At 41.9% G+C, this 21,487-nt stretch overlaps 1 protein-coding gene across 1 annotated transcript in view; it reads right to left on the bottom strand.

The window, feature by feature from the left end:
- LOC139414497 (Cas scaffold protein family member 4) overlaps nt 1–21,487 on the bottom strand; it is a 77,420-nt gene that overhangs the window by 55,267 nt on the left and 666 nt on the right. The gene's annotated exons all lie outside the window — the stretch shown is intronic.

Below are 21,487 nucleotides of genomic sequence, written 5' to 3'. Positions count from 1 at the left end.
TGAAAAACAAACTTTGATTTGATTAGATGATGTTTTTTGGCATGTGTGTTGGATAGTGACCCTCACCTTGAGTGGGAGGGGGGAGGCATTCTTCCCGTTCCACCTCCTTGAGACATGGTCGTTATTGAATGCCTTATACTGTGTGGTGTGCATGGTTACTTCCTTCGTTTTTTTAAATGTACCTTTTTTTAACTAGGCAAGTCCGTTAAGAACAATTTCTTATTTTCAAAGATGGCCTAGTGGGTTAACTGCCTTGTTCAGAGGCAGAACGACAGATTTTCACCTTGTCAGCTCGGAGGTTTGAACTTGCAACGTTCCGGTTGCTAGTCCAACGCTCTAACCACTAGGCTACCCTGTCCTTAAATTTCACAAAAAACAGCTTGTTAGTCCTGATCCAACATATGGTCCCCCTCTCCACTGTCTTTGTCACGTTGTTTACCTTGGTCTTGGTGAAACCGGTTCTGATAGGAGGAATGGTCCCCATCTCCACTGTCTTTGTCACGTTGTTTACCTTGGACTTGGTGAAACCGGTTCTGTCAGGAGGAATGGTCCCCATCTCCACTGTCTTTGTCACGTTGTTTACCTTGGTCTTGGTGAAACCGGTTCTGATAGGAGGAATGGTCCCCATCTCCACTGTCTTTGTCACGTTGTTTACCTTGGACTTGGTGAAACCGGTTCTGTCAGGAGGAATGGTCCCCATCTCCACTGTCTTTGTCACGTTGTTTACCTTGGTCTTGGTGAAACCGGTTCTGATAGGAGGAATGGTCCCCATCTCCACTGTCTTTGTCACGTTGTTTACCTTGGACTTGGTGAAACCGGTTCTGTCAGGAGGAATGGTCCCCATCTCCACTGTCTTTGTCACGTTGTTTACCTTGGTCTTGGTGAAACCGGTTCTGTTAGGAGGAATGGTCCCCATCTCCACTGTCTTTGTCACGTTGTTTACCTTGGTCTTGGTGAAACCGGTTCTGTTAGGAGGAATGGTCCCCATCTCCACTGTCTTTGTCACGTTGTTTACCTTGGTCTTGGTGAAACCGGTTCTGTTAGGAGGAAGGAGGAATGGTGCCAGAAGCCCCTATTTTCTTTTTCAAGAGGTCTATGAAAAGTGGATGTAGAACTATCAGATGGGGTGATTTACATAGTAGTGGGGGTTAAGACCTTGACTGGTGGGGGGCGCTTGTTGGGGAGGGGTGACTCCCCAACGGCATCATCCAAATCCTCAGCATCCTCCACTCTGTACTGGCTAAAATAAAGGGATATATTGTTGTAAGACACACAGAAATACAGTTTTTACTCAAACTAATTTACTAAACAACATTACTCTAAAGTAAAAACACCAAGCCTAAACTGTATATGTACAGTGACTCACATAGAAGGTGTGAAGCACACACACAATGCAAATAGTAACACTTTAGAGACAAAGGCAGAGGTGAGAACCACAAATAAACAATGGCCCTGAGAATTTAGTGGCCCCTCCAATGGCCCTGAGAATTTAGTGGCCCCTCCAATGGCCCTGAGAGTTGAATGGCCTCTCCAATGGTACTGAGAGTTTAGTGGCCCCTCCAATGGCCCTGAGAGTTTAGTGGCCCCTCCAATGGCCCTGAGAGTTTAGTGGCCCCTCCAATGGCCTTGAGAGTTTAGTGGCCTCTCCAATGGCCCTGAGAGTTTAGTGGCCTCTCCAATGGCCCTGAGAGTTGAGTGGCCTCTCCAATGGCCCTGAGAGTTTAGTGGCCTCTCCAATGGCCCTGAGAGTTTAGTGGCCTCTCCAAAGTTACAAGGATAAAACTTAGAACAGCAAACAGTGAACTAATATGAAACATAGACAATAACTACTTGGGAATGATATAACATTGAAATGACTTGTTACCTAGGCCTATGTAAACTAAATCCAAAGCACAAAAAGCAGACAACTTATAATAAACTAAATACATATAGTAAATTAGCTTTATAAAGTCATGAAAATAATTTACTCATTATAAACTAAATACATATAGTAAATTAGCTTTATAAAGTCATGAAAATAATTTACTTACAGATCTGAGAGTGGATCCCAATCCTTCTAGAAAGAAATCTTCGTCAGCCGAGTCGAAAACCTCCGTCCAAATCGCTCCCCTGAGCTGAGTCCGACTCCAGTAGTTTATTCAAATCTCCCATGTCGGTTTAACCCTCTAGAGTCAGAAGCATCCAACTGCTGAAGCTAAGCAGGGTTGGTCCTGGTCAGTTCCTGGATGGGAGACCAGATGCTGCTGGCTTGCCTCTGAAGCTAAGCAGGGTTGGTCCTGGTCAGTTCCTGGATGGGAGACCAGATGCTGCTGGCTTGCCTCTGAAGCTAAGCAGGGTTGGTCCTGGTCAGTTCCTGGATGGGAGACCAGATGCTGCTGGCTTGCCTCTGAAGCTAAGCAGGGTTTGTCCTGGTCAGTTCCTGGATGGGAGACCAGATGCTGCTGGCTTGCCTCTGAAGCTAAGCAAGGTTTGTCCTGGTCAGTTCCTGGATGGGAGACCAGATGCTGCTGGCTTGCCTCTGAAGCTAAGCAGGGTTTGTCCTGGTCAGTTCCTGGATGGGAGACCAGATGCTGCTGGCTTGCTTCTGAAGCTAAGCAGGGTTGGTCCTGGTCAGTTCCTGGATGGGAGACCAGATGCTGCTGGCTTGCCTCTGAAGCTAAGCAAGGTTTGTCCTGGTCAGTTCCTGGATGGGAGACCAGATGCTGCTGGCTTGCTTCTGAAGCTAAGCAGGGTTTGTCCTGGTCAGTTCCTGGATGGGAGACCAGATGCTGCTGGAAGTGGTGTTGGAGGGACAGTAGGAGGCACTCTGTCCTCTGAAGCTAAGCAGGGTTTGTCCTGGTCAGTTCCTGGATGGGAGACCAGATGCTGCTGGCTTGCTTCTGAAGCTAAGCAGGGTTGGTCCTGGTCAGTTCCTGGATGGGAGACCAGATGCTGCTGGCTTGCTTCTGAAGCTAAGCAGGGTTGGTCCTGGTCAGTTCCTGGATGGGAGACCAGATGCTACTGGAAGTGGTGTTGGAGGGACAGTAGGAGGCACTCTGTCCTCTGAAGCTAAGCAGGGTTTGTCCTGGTCAGTTCCTGGATGGGAGACCAGATGCTGCTGGCTTGCTTCTGAAGCTAAGCAGGGTTGGTCCTGGTCAGTTCCTGGATGGGAGACCAGATGCTACTGGAAGTGGTGTTGGAGGGACAGTAGGAGGCACTCTGTCCTCTGAAGCTAAGCAGGGTTGGTCCTGGTCAGTTCCTGGATGGGAGACCAGATGCTGCTGGCTTGCTCCTGAAGCTAAGCAGGGTTGGTCCTGGTCAGTTCCTGGATGGGAGACCAGATGCTGCTGGCTTGCCTCTGAAGCTAAGCAAGGTTTGTCCTGGTCAGTTCCTGGATGGGAGACCAGATGCTGCTGGCTTGCTTCTGAAGCTAAGCAGGGTTTGTCCTGGTCAGTTCTTGGATGGGAGACCAGATGCTGCTGGCTTGCCTCTGAAGCTAAGCAGGGTTTGTCCTGGTCAGTTCCTGGATGGGAGACCAGATGCTGCTGGCTTGCTTCTGAAGCTAAGCAGGGTTTGTCCTGGTCAGTTCCTGGATGGGAGACCAGATGCTACTGGAAGTGTTGTTGGAGGGACAGTAGGAGGCACTCTGTCCTCTGAAGCTAAGCAGGGTTGGTCCTGGTCAGTTCCTGGATGGGAGACCAGATGCTGCTGGCTTGCTTCTGAAGCTAAGCAGGGTTGGTCCTGGTCAGTTCCTGGATGGGAGACCAGATGCTGCTGACTTGCTTCTGAAGCTAAGCAGGGTTGGTCCTGGTCAGTCCCTGGATGGGAGACCAGATGCTACTGGAAGTGGTGTTGGAGGGACAGTAGGAGGCACTCTGTCCTCTGAAGCTAAGCAGGGTTTGTCCTGGTCAGTTCCTGGATGGGAGACCAGATGCTGCTGGCTTGCTTCTGAAGCTAAGCAGGGTTGGTCCTGGTCAGTCCCTGGATGGGAGACCAGATGCTACTGGAAGTAGTGTTGGAGGGACAGTAGGAGGCACTCTGTCCTCTGAAGCTAAGCAGGGTTGGTCCTGGTCAGTCCCTGGATGGGAGACCAGATGCTGCTGGAAGTGGTGTTGGAGGGATAGTAGGAGGCACTCTGTCCTCTGAAGCTAAGCAGGGTTTGTCCTGGTCAGTTCCTGGATGGGAGACCAGATGCTGCTGGCTTGCCTCTGAAGCTAAGCAGGGTTGGTCCTGGTCAGTTCCTGGATGGGAGACCAGATGCTGCTGGCTTGCCTCTGAAGCTAAGCAAGGTTTGTCCTGGTCAGTTCCTGGATGGGAGACCAGATGCTGCTGGCTTGCCTCTGAAGCTAAGCAGGGTTTGTCCTGGTCAGTTCCTGGATGGGAGACCAGATGCTACTGGAAGTGGTGTTGGAGGGACAGTAGGAGGCACTCTGTCCTCTGAAGCTAAGCAGGGTTGGTCCTGGTCAGTCCCTGGATGGGAGACCAGATGCTGCTGGAAGTGGTGTTGGAGGGATAGTAGGAGGCACTCTGTCCTCTGAAGCTAAGCAGGGTTGGTCCTGTTCAGTTCCTGGATGGGAGACCAGATGCTGCTGGAAGTGGTGTTGGATAGCCAGTAGGAGGCACCCTTTCCTCTGGTCTAAAAAATTATAATATCCCAGGGCAGTGAATGGGGACATTGCCCTGTGTAGGGTGCTGGCTTTCGGATGGGATGTTAACTGGGTGTCCTGGCTCTCTGTGGTCACTAAAGATCCCATGGCACTTATTGTAAGAGTAGGGGTGTTAACCCCTGTGTCCTGGCTAAATTCCCACTCTGGCCTTTTTACGGTCACCTAATCATTCCTCCTCTCCCCTGTAACTATTCCCCAGGTCGTTGCTGTAAATGAGAACGTGTTCTCAGTCAACTTACCTGGTAAAATAAAAAGTCTCATTTTTTTTTTTTTGTGGGGGGGGTTGTTTTATGGAAACGCTTTGAATAACAGATTCACTACATAGAACAACAGATAGTCCTTACTGCTATTAGCCAATAGAAACACATTGAATAACAGATAGTCCTTACTGCTATTAGCCCATAGAAACACACTGAATAACAGATAGTCCTTACTGCTATTAGCCCATAGAAACACATTGAATAACAGACAGTCCTTACTGCTATTAGCCCATAGAAACACATTGAATAACAGATAGTCCTTACTGCTATTAGAAACACAATGAATAACAGATAGTCCTTACTGCTATCAGCCCATAGAAACACATTGAATAACAGATAGCCCTTACTGCTATTAGCCCATAGAAACACATTGAATAACAGATAGTCCTTACTGCTATTAGCTCATAGAAACACATTGAATAACAGATAGTCCTTACTGCTATTAGCCCATAGAAACACAATGAATAACAGATAGTCCTTACTGCTATTAGCCCATAGAGACACATTGAATAACAGATAGTCCTTACATACCTCTTACTGCTATTAGAAACACATTGAATAACAGATAGTCCTTACATACCTCTTACTGCTATTAGAAACACAATGAATAACAGATAGTCCTTACTGCTATTAGCCCATAGAAACACATTGAATAACAGATAGTCCTTACTGCTATTAGCCCATAGAAACACATTGAATAACAGATAGTCCTTACTGCTATTAGCCCATAGAAACACATTGAATAACAGATAGTCCTTACTGCTATTAGCCCATAGAAACACACTGAATAACAGATAGTCCTTACATACCTCTTACTGCTATTAGAAACACAATGAATAACAGATAGTCCTTACTGCTATTAGCCCATAGAAACACATTGAATAACAGATAGTCCTTACTGCTATTAGAAACACAATGAATAACAGATAGTCCTTACTGCTATCAGCCCATAGAAACACAATGAATAACAGATAGTCCTTACTGCTATTAGCCCATAGAAACACATTGAATAACAGATAGTCCTTACTGCTATTAGCCAATAGAAACACATTGAGTAACAGATAGTCCTTACTGCTATTAGCCAATAGAAACACATTGAATAACAGATAGTCCTTACTGCTATTAGAAACACAATGAATAACAGATAGTCCTTACTGCTATTAGCCCATAGAAACACAATGAATAACAGATAGTCCTTACTGCTATCAGCCCATAGAAACACAATGAATAACAGATAGTCCTTACTGCTATTAGCCCATAGAAACACATTGAATAACAGACAGTCCTTACTGCTATTAGCCCATAGAAACACAATGAATAACAGATAGTCCTTACTGCTATTAGCCCATAGAAACACATTGAATAACAGATAGTCCTTACTGCTATTAGCCCATAGAAACACATTGAATAACAGATAGCCCTTACTGCTATTAGCCAATAGAAACACATTGAATAACAGATAGTCCTTACTGCTATTAGCCAATAGAAACACATTGTCCTTACTGCTATTAGCCCATAGAAACACATTGAATAACAGATAGTCCTTACTGCTATTAGCCCATAGAAACACACTGAATAACAGATAGTCCTTACTGCTATTAGCCAATAGAAACACATTGAATAACAGATAGTCCTTACTGCTATTAGCCCATAGAAACACAATGAATAACAGACAGTCCTTACTGCTATTAGCCCATAGAAACACATTGAATAACAGATAGTCCTTACATACCTCTTACTGCTATTAGAAACACAATGAATAACAGATAGTCCTTACTGCTATTAGCCAATAGAAACACATTGAATAACAGATTCACTACATTGAACAACAGATAGACCCCCAAAAAACGAAAGGAAGTTTGTTCTGAAGTGTCTGTCCAATATCTGAGAGATAGAAGAGAGATCAGGAAACAATTCATATTGTTGTATTTAACCCCTTATCTTAGGCACTAAACTATCTCCATGAGAGATAGAGAGAGAGCTTATCTTAGGAACTAAACTATCTCCATGAGAGATAGAAGAGAGCTTATCTTAGGAATTAAACTATCTCCATGAGAGATAGAAGAGAGAGCTTATCTTAGGAACTGAACTATCTCCATGAGAGATAGAGAGAGAGCTTATCTTAGGAACTAAACTATCTCCATGAGAGATAGAAGAGAGCTTATTTTAGGAACTAAACTATCTCCATGAGAGATAGAAGAGAGAGCTTATCTTAGGAACTGAACTATCTCCATGAGAGATAGAAGAGAGAGCTTATCTTAGGAACTAAACTATCTCCATGAGAGATAGAAGAGAGCTTATCTTAGGAACTAAACTATCTCCATGAGAGATAGAAGAGAGCTTATTTTAGGAACTAAACTATCTCCATGAGAGATAGAAGAGAGAGCTTATCTTAGGAACTGAACTATCTCCATGAGAGATAGAAGAGAGCTTATCTTAGGAACTAAACTATCTCCATGAGAGATAGAAGAGAGAGCTTATCTTAGGAACTGAACTATCTCCATGAGAGATAGAAGAGAGCTTATCTTAGGAACTAAACTATCTCCATGAGAGATAGAAGAGAGAGCTTATCTTAGGAACTGAACTATCTCCATGAGAGATAGAAGAGAGCTTATCTTAGGAACTAAACTATCTCCATGAGAGATAGAAGAGAGCTTATCTTAGGAACTAAACTATCTCCATATATACACTATATATACAAAGTATGTGGACACCCCTTCAAATTGGTGGATTCCGCTATTTCAGCAACACCCGTTGCTGACAGCTGTATAAAATTGAGCACACAGCCATGCAATCTCCATAGACAAACATTGGCAGTAGAATGGCCCGTACTGAATAGCTCAGTGACTTTCAACGTGGCACCGTCATAGGATGCCACCTTTCCAACAAGTCAGTTCGTTAAATTTCTACCCTGCTAGAGCTGCCCCCGGTCAACTGTATGTGCTGTTATTGTGAAGTGGTTTTTCTGTGAATGTAATGAAACATCTATTTACTGTCTATGATAATGACAGAGATATCTACTGTCTATGATAATGATACATCTATTTACTGTCTATGGTAATGACACAGATATCTACTGTCTATGATAATGATACATCTATTTACTGTCTATGGTAATGACACAGATGTCTACTGTCTGTGATAATGACAGATATCTACTGTCTATGGTAATGACACAGATATCTAGTCATGATAATGATACATCTATTTACTGTCTATGGTAATGACAGAGATATCTACTGTCTATGATAATGATACATCTATTTACTGTCTATGGTAATGACACAGATATCTACTGTCTATGGTAATGATACATATGTCTACTGTCTATGGTAATGATACATATGTCTACTGTCTGTGATAATGACACAGATATCTACTGTCTATGGTAATGACACAGATATCTACTGTCTATGGTAATGATACATCTATTTACTGTCTATGGTAATGACACAGATGTCTACTGTCTGTGATAATGAAACAGATATCTACTGTCTATGATAATGATACATCTATTTACTGTCTATGGTAATGACACAGATGTCTACTGTCTGTGATAATGACACAGATGTCGACTGTCTGTGATAATGACACAGATGTCTACTGTCTGTAATAATGACACAGATATCTACTGTCTATGGTAATGACACAGATGTCTACTGTCTGTGATAATGACACAGATGTCTACTGTCTATGGTAATGACACATATGTCTACTGTCTGTGATAATGATACAGATATCTACTGTCTATGATAATGATACATCTATTTACTGTCTATGGTAATGACACAGATGTCTACTGTCTGTGATAATGACACATATGTCTACTGTCTGTGATAATGACACAGATGTCTACTGTCTGTGATAATGACACATATGTCTACTGTCTGTGATAATGACACAGATGTCTACTGTCTGTGATAATGACACAGATGTCGACTGTCTGTGATAATGACACAGATGTCTACTGTCTGTAATAATGACACAGATATCTACTGTCTATGGTAATGACACAGATGTCTACTGTCTGTGATAATGACACAGATGTCTACTGTCTATGGTAATGACACATATGTCTACTGTCTGTGATAATGATACAGATATCTACTGTCTATGATAATGATACATCTATTTACTGTCTATGGTAATGACACAGATGTCTACTGTCTGTGATAATGACACATATGTCTACTGTCTGTGATAATGACACAGATGTCTACTGTCTGTGATAATGACACATATGTCTACTGTCTGTGATAATGACACAGATATCTACTGTCTATGGTAATGACACAGATGTCTACTGTCTGTGATAATGATAAAACAGTCTGACCGTTTTAATACAGATAATATTGTTTACACAGCGGATTACACCAACAGTAAATACAGTGGGGAAAACAAGTATTTGATACACTGCTGATTTTGCAGGTTTTCCTACTTACAAAGCATGTAGAGGTCTGTAATTTTTATCATAGTTACACTTCAACTGTGAGAGACGGAATCTAAAACAAAAATCCAGAAAATCACATTGTATGATTTTTAAGTAATTAATTTGCATTTTATGGCATTACATAAGTATTTGATACATCAGAAAAGCAGAAGTGTATCAAATACTTGTTCTCCCCACTGTATGTAAACAACACAGCTGGGGGGGGGGACATAGGTCATTTTTACAGGCTCACTTCCTGCCCTATCACACACACAGTGATTAAGAGGTAGGATGAGCAGTATGACATACTGTAGTTGTCTGTGAGAACATAGAACAGAATATATATTGCATCTCATTAGCAAATAATGTCCAGCTCTTAGAGTTTTGCATTACACCAGTCTTCAAAGGTTTTCATCGAACAGTACGAATGAATTATCAAAACTGAAGACAGATTTGAAATGTGTTTTATCTGAAGTTCTATTGAATCAGTGAGGTCATCAGGAAGTGTTCTTGTATTGGAAGGAGAGTGACCTCTGACCCCTTTCCCCTGAACCAAACAAAGAGACAGAGTGGCTGCTGGGAGACAGACTGTCTCCGCTGGCACTGAAACACAAACTGACATGACCTCCCTGAGACTCACTGGTATTTCCTGTATCAACCGTTGAGAACTATATCACAAAGTCAGCATTAGAAACTACATCACGCACTAACCCAACAGTAGCATCAAGGAAAGATCTGGAAAGACAACGAGACAGAGAGAGAGAACGCTCAAGAGAAAAGGAGAGAGAGAGAGAAGATGCTGTGCTGTAGATGTATACTGTAGTACTGTAGTGACCAGGGTTGGTAACTATATACTGTAGATCTGTAGTGACCAGGGTTGGTAACTATATACTGTAGATCTGTAGTGACCAGGGTTGGTAACTATATACTGTAGTGACCAGGGTTGGTAACTATATACTGTAGTGACCAGGGTTAGTAACTGTATAATGTAGTACTGTAACGACCAGGGTTAGTAACTATATACTGTAGTGACCAGGGTTGGTAACTATATACTGTAGTGACCAGGGTTAGTAACTGTAATATGCAGTACTGTAACGACCAGGGTTAGTAACTATATACTGTAGAGACCAGGGTTAGTAACTATATACTGTAGTGACCAGGGTTGGTAACTATATACTGTAGTAATGTAGTGACCAGGGTTGGTAACTATATACTGTAGTACTGTAGTGACCAGGGTTGGTAACTATATACTGTAGTGACCAGGGTTGGTAATTATATACTGTAGTGACCAGGGTTAGTAACTGTATAATGTAGTACTGTAACGACCAGGGTTAGTAACTATATACTGTAGTGACCAGGGTTGGTAACTATATACTGTAGTGACCAGGGTTAGTAACTGTATAATGTAGTACTGTAACGACCAGGGTTAGTAACTATATACTGTAGAGACCAGGGTTAGTAACTATATACTGTAGATCTGTAGTGACCAGGGTTAGTAACTATATACTGTAGAGACCAGGGTTAGTAACTATATACTGTAGATCTGTAGTGACCAGGGTTGGTAACTATATACTGTAGTGACCAGGGTTAGTAACTGTATAATGTAGTACTGTTGTGACCAGGGTTAGTAACTATATACTGTAGAGACCAGGGTTAGTAACTATATACTGTAGATCTGTAGTGACCAGGGTTAGTAACTATATACTGTAGTACTCTAGCGACCTTGGTTTAGTAATACTGTAGTGACAGGGTTAGTAACTATAAACTGTAGTACTGTAGCGACCAGGGTTAGTAACTATATACTGTAGTGACAGGGTTAGTAACTATATACTGTAGTACTGTAGAAACCAGGGTTAGTAACTATATACTGTAGTACTGTAGTGACCAGGGTTAGTAATTATATACTGTAGTACTGTAGAAACCAGGGTTAGTAACTATATACTGTGGTACTGTAACGACCAGGGTTAGTAACTATATACTGTAGTGACCAGGGTTAGTAACTATATACTGTAGTACTGTAGTGACCAGGTTTAGTAACTATATACTGTAGTACTGTAGAAACCAGGGTTAGTAACTATATACTGTAGTGACCAGGGTTAGTAACTGTATACTGTAACAACCAGGGTTAGTAACTATATACTATAGTGCCCAGAATTAGTAACTATATACTGTAGCAACCAGGGTTAGTAACTATGTACTGTAGTGACCAGGGTTAGTGACTATATACTGTAGTACTGTAGTGACCAGGGTTAGTAACTTTATACTGTAGATCTGTAGTGACCAGGGTTAGTAATTATATACTGTAGTGACCAGGGTTAGTAACTATATACTGTAGTACTGTAGTGACCAGGGTTAGTAACTATATACTGTAGTGACCAGGGTTAGTAACTATATACTGTAGAACTGTAGCGACCAGGGTTAGTAACTATATCCTGTAGTGACCAGGGTTAGTAACTATATACTGTAGCGACCAGGGTTAGTAACTGTATACTGTAGTACTGTAACGACCAGGGTTAGTAACTATATACTGTAGTACTGTAGCGACCAGGGTTAGTAACTATATCCTGTAGTGACCAGGGTTAGTAACTATATACTGTAGCGACCAGGGTTAGTAACTATATACTGTAGTACTGTAGTGACAGGGTTAGTAACTATATACTGTAGTACTGTAGAGACCAGGGTAAGTAACTATATACTGTAGTGACTAGGGTTAGTAACTATATACTGTAGTACAGTAGTGAGCAGGGTTAGTAACTATATACTGTAGTACTGTAGCGACCAGGCTTAGTAACTATATACTGTAGTGACCAGGGTTAGTAACAATATACTGTAGCGACCAGGGTTAGTAACTATATACTGTAGTACTGTAGCAACCAGGGTTAGTAACTATATACTGTTGTGACCAGGGTTAGTAACTGTATACTGTAGCGACCAGGGTTAGTAACTTTATACTGTAGTGACCAGGGTAAGTAACTATATACTGTAGCAACCAGGGTTAGTAACTATATACTGTAGTGACCAGGGTTAGTAACTATATACTGTAGTGACCAGGGTTAGTAACTATATACTGTAGTACTGTAGCGACCAGGGTTAGTAACTATATTCTGTAGTACTGTAGTGACAGGGTTAGTAACTATATACTGTAGCACTGTAGCGACCAGGGTAAGTAACTATATACTGTAGTGACTAGGGTTAGTAACTATATACTGTAGTACTGTAGTGAGCAGGGTTAGTAACTATATACTGTAGTACTGTAGCGACCAGGCTTAGTAACTATATACTGTAGTGACCAGGGTAAGTAACTATATACTGTAGCAACCAGGATTAGTAACTATATACTGTAGTGACCAGGGTTAGTAACTATATACTGTAGTGACCAGGGTTAGTAACTATATACTGTAGTACTGTAGCGACCAGGGTTAGTAACTATATTCTGTAGTACTGTAGTGACAGGGTTAGTAACTATATACTGTAGTACTGTAGCGACCAGGGTAAGTAACTATATACGGTAGGGATTAGGGTTAGTAACTATATACTGTAGTACTGTAGTGAGCAGGGTTAGTAACTATATACTGTAGTACTGTAGCGACCAGGCTTAGTAACTATATACTGTAGTGACCAGGGTTAGTAACAATATACTGTAGCGACCAGGGTTAGTAACTATATACTGTAGTACTGTAGCAACCAGGGTTAGTAACTATATACTGTTGTGACCAGGGTTAGTAACAATATACTGTAGTACTGTAGCAACCAGGGTTAGTAACTATATACTGTTGTGACCAGGGTTAGTAACAATATACTGTAGTACTGTAGTGACCAGGGTTAGTAACTGTATACTGTAGCGACAAGGGTTAGTAACTATATACTGTAGTGACTGGGTTAGTAACTATATACTGTAGTACTGTAGTGACCAGGGTAAGTAACTATATACTGTAGTACTGTAGCGACCAGGCTTAGTAACTATATACTGTAGTACTGTAGCGACCAGGCTTAGTAACTATATACTGTAGTACTGTAACGACCAGGGTTAGTAACTATATACTGTAGTACTGTAACGACCAGGGTTAGTAACTATATCCTGTAGTGACCAGGGTTAGTAATTATATACTGTAGTACTGTAACGACCAGGGTTAGTAACTATACACTGTAGTACTGTAACGACCAGGGTTAGTAACTATATACTGTAGTACTGTAACGACCAGGGTTAGTAACTATATACTGTAGTACTGTAACGACCAGGGTTAGTAACTGTATACTGTAGCGACAAGGGTTAGTAACTATATACTGTAGTGACTGGGTTAGTAACGACCAGGGTTAGTAACTATATCCTGTAGTGACCAGGGTTAGTAACTATATACTGTAGTACTGTAGTGACAGGGTTAGTAACTATATACTGTAGTACTGTATTGACCAGGGTTAGTAACTTTATACTGTAGTACTGTAGTGACAGGGTTAGTAACTATATACTGTAGTGACCAGGGTTGGTAATTATATACTGTAGTACCATAGTGACCAGGGTTAGTAACTATATACTGTAGTACTGTAGTGACCAGGGTTAGTAGTTATATACTGTAGTGACAGGGTTAGTAACTATATATTGTAGTACTGTAGTGACCAGGGTTAGTAACTATATACTGTAGTACTGTAGTGACCAGGGTTAGTATCTATATACTGTAGTGACAGGGTTAGTAACTATATACTGTAGTACTGTAGTGACAGGGTTAGTAACTATATACTGTAGTACTGTTGTGACCAGGGTGAGTAACTATATACTGTAGTACTGTAGTGACCAGGGTAAGTAACTATATACTGTAGTACTGTAGCGACCAGGCTTAGTAACTATATACTGTAGTACTGTAGAGACCAGGGTAAGTATCTATATACTGTAGTGAGCAGGGTTAGTAACTATATACTGTAGTACTGTAGCGACCAGGCTTAGTAACTATATACTGTAGTACTGTAGCGACCAGGGTTAGTAACTATATACTGTAGTACTGTAGAGACCAGGGTAAGTAACTATATACTGTAGAGACCAGGGTTAGTAACTATATACTGTAGTACTGTAGAGACCAGGGTAAGTAACTATATACTGTAGTGACCAGGGTTAGTAACTATATACTGTAGTACTGTAGTGACCAGGGTTAGTAACTATATACTGTAGTACTGTAGCGACCAGGCTAAGTAACTATATAATTTAGTGATTAGGGTTAGTACCTATATACTGTAGTACTGTAGTGAGCAGGGTTAGTAACTATATACTGTAGTACTGTAGCGACCAGGCTTAGTAACTATATACTGTAGTGACCAGGGTTAGTAACAATATACTGTAGTACTGTATCAACCAGGGTTAGTAACTATATACTGTAGTACTGTAGTGACCAGGGTTAGTAGTTATATACTGTAGTGACCAGGGTTAGTAACTATATACTGTAGTACTGTGTTGACCAGGGTTACTAACTATATACTGTAGTGACAGGGTTAGTAACTATATATTGTAGTACTGTAGTGACCAGGGTTAGTAACTATATACTGTAGTACTGTAGTGACCAGGGTTAGTATCTATATACTGTAGTGACAGGGTTAGTAACTATATACTGTAGTACTGTAGTGACAGGGTTAGTAACTATATACTGTAGTACTGTTGTGACCAGGGTGAGTAACTATATACTGTAGTACTGTAGTGACCAGGGTAAGTAACTATATACTGTAGTACTGTAGCAACCAGGGTTAGTAACTATATACTGTTGTGACCAGGGTTAGTAACAATATACTGTAGTACTGTAGTGACCAGGGTTAGTAACTGTATACTGTAGCGACAAGGGTTAGTAACTTTATACTGTAGTGACCAGGTTAGTAACTATATACTGTAGTACTGTAGTGACCAGGGTTAGTAACTATATACTGTTGTGACGAGGGTTAGCAACTATATACTGTAGTACTGTAGTGACCAGGGTTAGTAACTATATACTGTTGTGATGAGGGTTAGTAACTATATACTGTAGTACTGTAGTGACCAGTGTTAGTAACTATGTACTGGAGAACTGTAGTGACCAGAGTTAGTAACTATATACTGTAGTATTATAGCGACCAGGGTTAGTAACTATATACTGTAGTATCTGTAGCGACCAGGGTTAGTAACTATATCCTGTAGTGACCAGGGTTAGTAATTATATACTGTAGTACTGTAACGACCAGGGTTAGTAACTATACACTGTAGTGCTGTAACGACCAGGGTTAGTAACTATATACTGTAGTACTGTAACGACCAGGGTTAGTAACTATATACTGTAGTACTGTAACGCCCAGGGTTAGTAACTATATCCTGTAGTGACCAGGGTTAGTAACTATATACTGTAGTACTGTAGTGACCAGGGTTAGTAACTATATACTGTAGTGACCAGGGTTAGTAACTATATACTGTAGTACTGTAGTGACCAGGGTTAGTAACTATATACTGTAGTAATGTAGTGACCAGGGTTAGTAGTTATATACTGTAGTGACCAGGGTTAGTAACTATAAACTGTAGTACTGTGGTGACCAGGGTTAGTAACTATATACTGTAGTGACTGGGTTAGTAACTATATACTGTAGTACTGTAGTGACCAGGGTAAGTAACTATATACTGTAGTACTGTAGCGACCAGGCTTAGTAACTATATACTGTAGTACTGTAGCGACCAGGCTTAGTAACTATATACTGTAGTACTGTAACGACCAGGGTTAGTAACTATATACTGTAGTACTGTAACGACCAGGGTTAGTAACTATACACTGTAGTACTGTAACGACCAGGGTTAGTAACTATACACTGTAGTACTGTAACGACCAGGGTTAGTAACTATATACTGTAGTACTGTAACGACCAGGGTTAGTAACTATATACTGTAGTACTGTAACGACCAGGGTTAGTAACTATATCCTGTAGTGACCAGGGTTAGTAATTATATACTGTAGTACTGTAACGACCAGGGTTAGTAACTATATACTGTAGTGACCAGGGTTAGTAACTATATACTGTAGTACTGTAGTGACCAGGGTTAGTAACTATATACTGTAGTAATGTAGTGACCAGGGTTAGTAGTTATATACTGTAGTGACCAGGGTTAGTAACTATAAACTGTAGTACTGTGGTGACCAGGGTTAGTAACTATATACTGTAGTGACTGGGTTAGTAACTATATACTGTAGTACTGTAGTGACCAGGGTAAGTAACTATATACTGTAGTACTGTAGCGACCAGGCTTAGTAACTATATACTGTAGTACTGTAGCGACCAGGCTTAGTAACTATATACTGTAGTACTGTAACGACCAGGGTTAGTAACTATATACTGTAGTACTGTAACGACCAGGGTTAGTAACTATACACTGTAGTACTGTAACGACCAGGGTTAGTAACTATACACTGTAGTACTGTAACGACCAGGGTTAGTAACTATATACTGTAGTACTGTAACGACCAGGGTTAGTAACTATATACTGTAGTACTGTAACGACCAGGGTTAGTAACTATATCCTGTAGTGACCAGGGTTAGTAACTATATACTGTAGTACTGTAGTGACAGGGTTAGTAACTATATACTGTAGTACTGTATTGACCAGGGTTAGTAACTTTATACTGTAGTACTGTAGTGACAGGGTTAGTAACTATATACTGTAGTGACCAGGGTTGGTAACTATATACTGTAGTACCATAGTGACCAGGGTTAGTAACTATATACTGTAGTACTGTAGTGACCAGGGTTAGTAGTTATATACTGTAGTGACCAGGGTTAGTAACTATATACTGTAGTACTGTGTTGACCAGGGTTACTAACTATATACTGTAGTGACAGGGTTAGTAACTATATACTGTAGTACTGTAGTGACCAGGGTTAGTATCTATATACTGTAGTGACATGGTTAGTAACTATATACTGTAGTACTGTAGTGACAGGGTTAGTAACTATATACTGTAGTACTGTTGTGACCAGGGTGAGTAACTATATACTGTAGTACTGTAGTGACCAGGGTAAGTAACTATATACTGTAGTACTGTAGCGACCAGGCTTAGTAACTATATGCTTTAGTACTGTAGCGACCAGGGTTAGTAACTATATACTGTAGTACTGTAGAGACCAGGGTACGTATCTATATACTGTAGTGAGCAGGGTTAGTAACTATATACTGTAGTACTGTAGCGACCAGGCTTAGTAACTATATACTGTAGTACTGTAGCGACCAGGGTTAGTAACTATATACTGTAGTACTGTAGAGACCAGGGTAAGTAACTATATACTGTAGCGACCAGGGTTAGTAACTATATACTGTAGTACTGTAGAGACCAGGGTAAGTAACTATATACTGTAGTGACCAGGGTTAATAACTATATACCGTAGTACTGTAGTGACCAGGGTTAGTAACTATATACTGTAGTACTGTAGCGACCAGGCTAAGTAACTATATACTATAGTGATTAGGGTTAGTACCTATATACTGTAGTACTGTAGTGAGCAGGGTTAGTAACTATATACTGTAGTACTGTAGCGACCAGGCTTAGTAACTATATACTGTAGTGACCAGGGTTAGTAACAATATACTGTAGTACTGTAGCAACCAGGGTTAGTAACTATATACTGTAGTACTGTAGTGACCAGGGTTAGTAGTTATATACTGTAGTGACCAGGGTTAGTAACTATATACTGTAGTACTGTGTTGACCAGGGTTACTAACTATATACTGTAGTGACAGGGTTAGTAACTATATATTGTAGTACTGTAGTGACCAGGGTTAGTAACTATATACTGTAGTACTGTAGCGACCAGGGTTAGTATCTATATACTGTAGTGACAGGGTTAGTAACTATATACTGTAGTACTGTAGTGACAGGGTTAGTAACTATATACTGTAGTACTGTTGTGACCAGGGTGAGTAGCTATATACTGTAGTACTGTAGTGACCAGGGTAAGTAACTATATACTGTAGTACTGTAGCGACCAGGCTTAGTAACTATATGCTTTAGTACTGTAGCGACCAGGGTTAGTAACTATATACTGTAGTACTGTAGAGACCAGGGTAAGTATCTATATACTGTAGTGAGCAGGGTTAGTAACTATATACTGTAGTACTGTAGCGACCAGGCTTAGTAACTATATACTGTAGTACTGTAGCGACCAGGGTTAGTAACTATATACTGTAGTACTGTAGAGACCAGGGTAAGTAACTATATACTGTAGCGACCAGGGTTAGTAACTATATACTGTAGTACTATAGAGACCAGGGTAAGTAACTATATACTGTAGTGACCAGGGTTAGTAACTATATACTGTAGTACTGTAGTGACCAGGGTTAGTAACTATATACTGTAGTACTGTAGCGACCAGGCTAAGTAACTATATACTATAGTGATTAGGGTTAGTACCTATATACTGTAGTACTGTAGTGAGCAGGGTTAGTAACTATATACTGTAGTACTGTAGCGACCAGGCTTAGTAACTATATACTGTAGTGACCAGGGTTAGTAACAATATACTGTATTACTGTAGCAACCAGGGTTAGTAACTATATACTGTAGTACTGTAGAGACCAGGGTTAGTAACTATATACTGTAGTACTGTAGCAACCAGGGTTAGTAACTATATACTGTAGTGACCAGTGTTAGTAACTGTATATTGTAGCGACCAGGGTTAGTAACTATATACTGTAATACTGTAACGACCAGGGTTAGTAACTATATACTGTAGTGACCAGGGTTAGTAACTATATACTCTAGTGACCAGGGTTAGTAACTTTATACTGTAGTACTGTAGTGACCAGGGTTAGTAACTTTATACTGTAGAACTCTAGCGACCAGGGTTAGTAACTATATGCTGTAGTACTGTAGTGACCAGGGTTAGTAACTATATACTGTAGTACTGTAGCGACCAGGGTAAGTAACTATATACTGTAGTGACCAGGGTTAGTAACTATATACTGTAGTACTGTAGCGACCAGAGTTAGTAACTATATACTGTAGTGACCAGTGTTAGTAACTGTATATTGTAGCGACCAGGGTTATTAACTATATCCTGTAGTACTGTAACGACCAGGGTTAGTAACTATATACTGTAGTACTGTAACGACCAGGGTTAGTAACTATGTACTGTAGCGACCAGAGTTAGTAACTATATACTGTAGTACTGTAGTGACCAGGGGTAGGGTTAATAACTGTTTACTGTGTTTTCCTGAACAGCAACTTATCTCCTGCAGTAATGTCGTGAAGCGTGTAGTGCAGCTTATCTCCTGCTACCGTCTGGTTTTATTTAACTACAGACTTCCTGACCTCCTGCGTCTTCTGCTTTTACTTGAGGCCATGATCACACACACTACGACAAGAGAAGACAGGGACAGACAGACAGACACACACTACGACAAGAGAAGACAAGGACAGACAGACAAACACACACTACGACAAGAGAAGACAAGGACAGACAGACAGACACAGACCCTGACAGACAGAGGGACACAGACCCTGACAGACAGAGGGACACAGACCCTGACAGACAGAGGGACACAGACCCTGACAGACAGAGGGACACAGATCCTGACAGACAGACAGACACAGACCCTGACAGACAGAGGGACACAGACCCTGACAGATCCTGACAGACAGACACAGACCCTGACAGACAGAGGGACACAGACCCTGACAGACAGAGGGACACAGACCCTGACAGACAGAGCTACACAGACCCTGACAGGCAGAGGGACATAGACCCTGACAGACAGACACAGACCCTGACAGACCCTGACAGACAGACACAGACCCTGACAGACAGAGGGACACAGACCCTCACAGATCCTGACAGACAGACACAGAGCCTGACAGACAGAGGGACACAGACCCTGACAGACAGAGGGACACAGACCCTGACAGACAGAGGGACACAGACCCTGACAGACAGAGGGACACAGATCCTGACAGACAGACAGACACAGACCCTGACAGACAGAGGGACACAGAGCCTGACAGACAGAGGGACACAGACCCTGACAGACAGAGGGACACAGACCCTGACAGACAGACAGACACAGACCCTGACAGACAGAGGGACACAGACCCTGACAGACAGAGGGACAGAGACTCTGACAGACAGACAGACACAGACCCTGACAGACAGAGGGACACAGAGCCTGACAGACAGACATACACAGACCCTGACAGACAGAGGGACACAGACCCTGACAGACAGACAGACACAGACCCTGACAGACAGAGGGACACAGACCCTGACAGACAGAGGGACACAGACTCTGACAGACAGACAGACACAGACCCTGACATACCCTGACAGACAGAGGGACACAGACCCTGACAGACAGACAGACACATACCCTGACAGACAGAGGGACACAGATCCTGACAGACAGAGGGACACAGACCCTGACAGACAGAGGGACACAGACCCTGACAGACAGAGGGACACAGACTCTGACATACCCTGACAGACAGAGGGACACAGACCCTGACAGACAGAGGGACACAGACCCTGACAGACAGACAGACACAGACCCTGACAGACAGACAGACACAGACCCTGACAGACAGAGGGACACAGATCCTGACAGACAGAGGGACACAGACTCGGACAGACAGAGGGACACAGACCCTGACAGACAGAGGGACACAGATCCTGACAGAGGGACACAGACCCTGACAGACCCTGACAGAGGGACACAGACCCTGACAGACCCTGGCAGAGGGACACAGACCCTGACAGACAGACACAGACCCTGACAGACCCTGACAGACCTTGACAGAGGGACACAGACCCTGACAGTACATAGCGCTGCTGTCTCATTCCAATTTGCAATCGTCTCACCAGCAGCTTCAGAGCTTCACGCTTATAAACAATGGAGATCAGCTGTGAAGCTCCAGTGATCTGGTTTTAGCTGTTAGCTAGTTCAACAGCTAGTCTTCATTTACAGCTTCTGAAGCCTGGCATCTGTACCAAATACTCCCTATGGGGCCTGGCCAAAAGCTACGCAGAGAACAAGGGTGACAGTTGGGATGCAACTTGTGGATCTGATGGGCTTCTGAAAGCCTGGTTTTATACATCTTCTAAAGGCAGAGGGTTTACTGAGGCTCATAGAGACTGAGAATCTCTCTGACATGATATAGTCTCATGTTACAGAG

Source organism: Oncorhynchus clarkii, chromosome 7 (assembly GCF_045791955.1).
Source record: "Oncorhynchus clarkii lewisi isolate Uvic-CL-2024 chromosome 7, UVic_Ocla_1.0, whole genome shotgun sequence".
NCBI lineage: Eukaryota > Metazoa > Chordata > Actinopteri > Salmoniformes > Salmonidae > Oncorhynchus > Oncorhynchus clarkii.
Note: the sequence above shows the minus strand (reverse complement) of the source record. Positions and strands in the feature narration are given on the sequence as shown.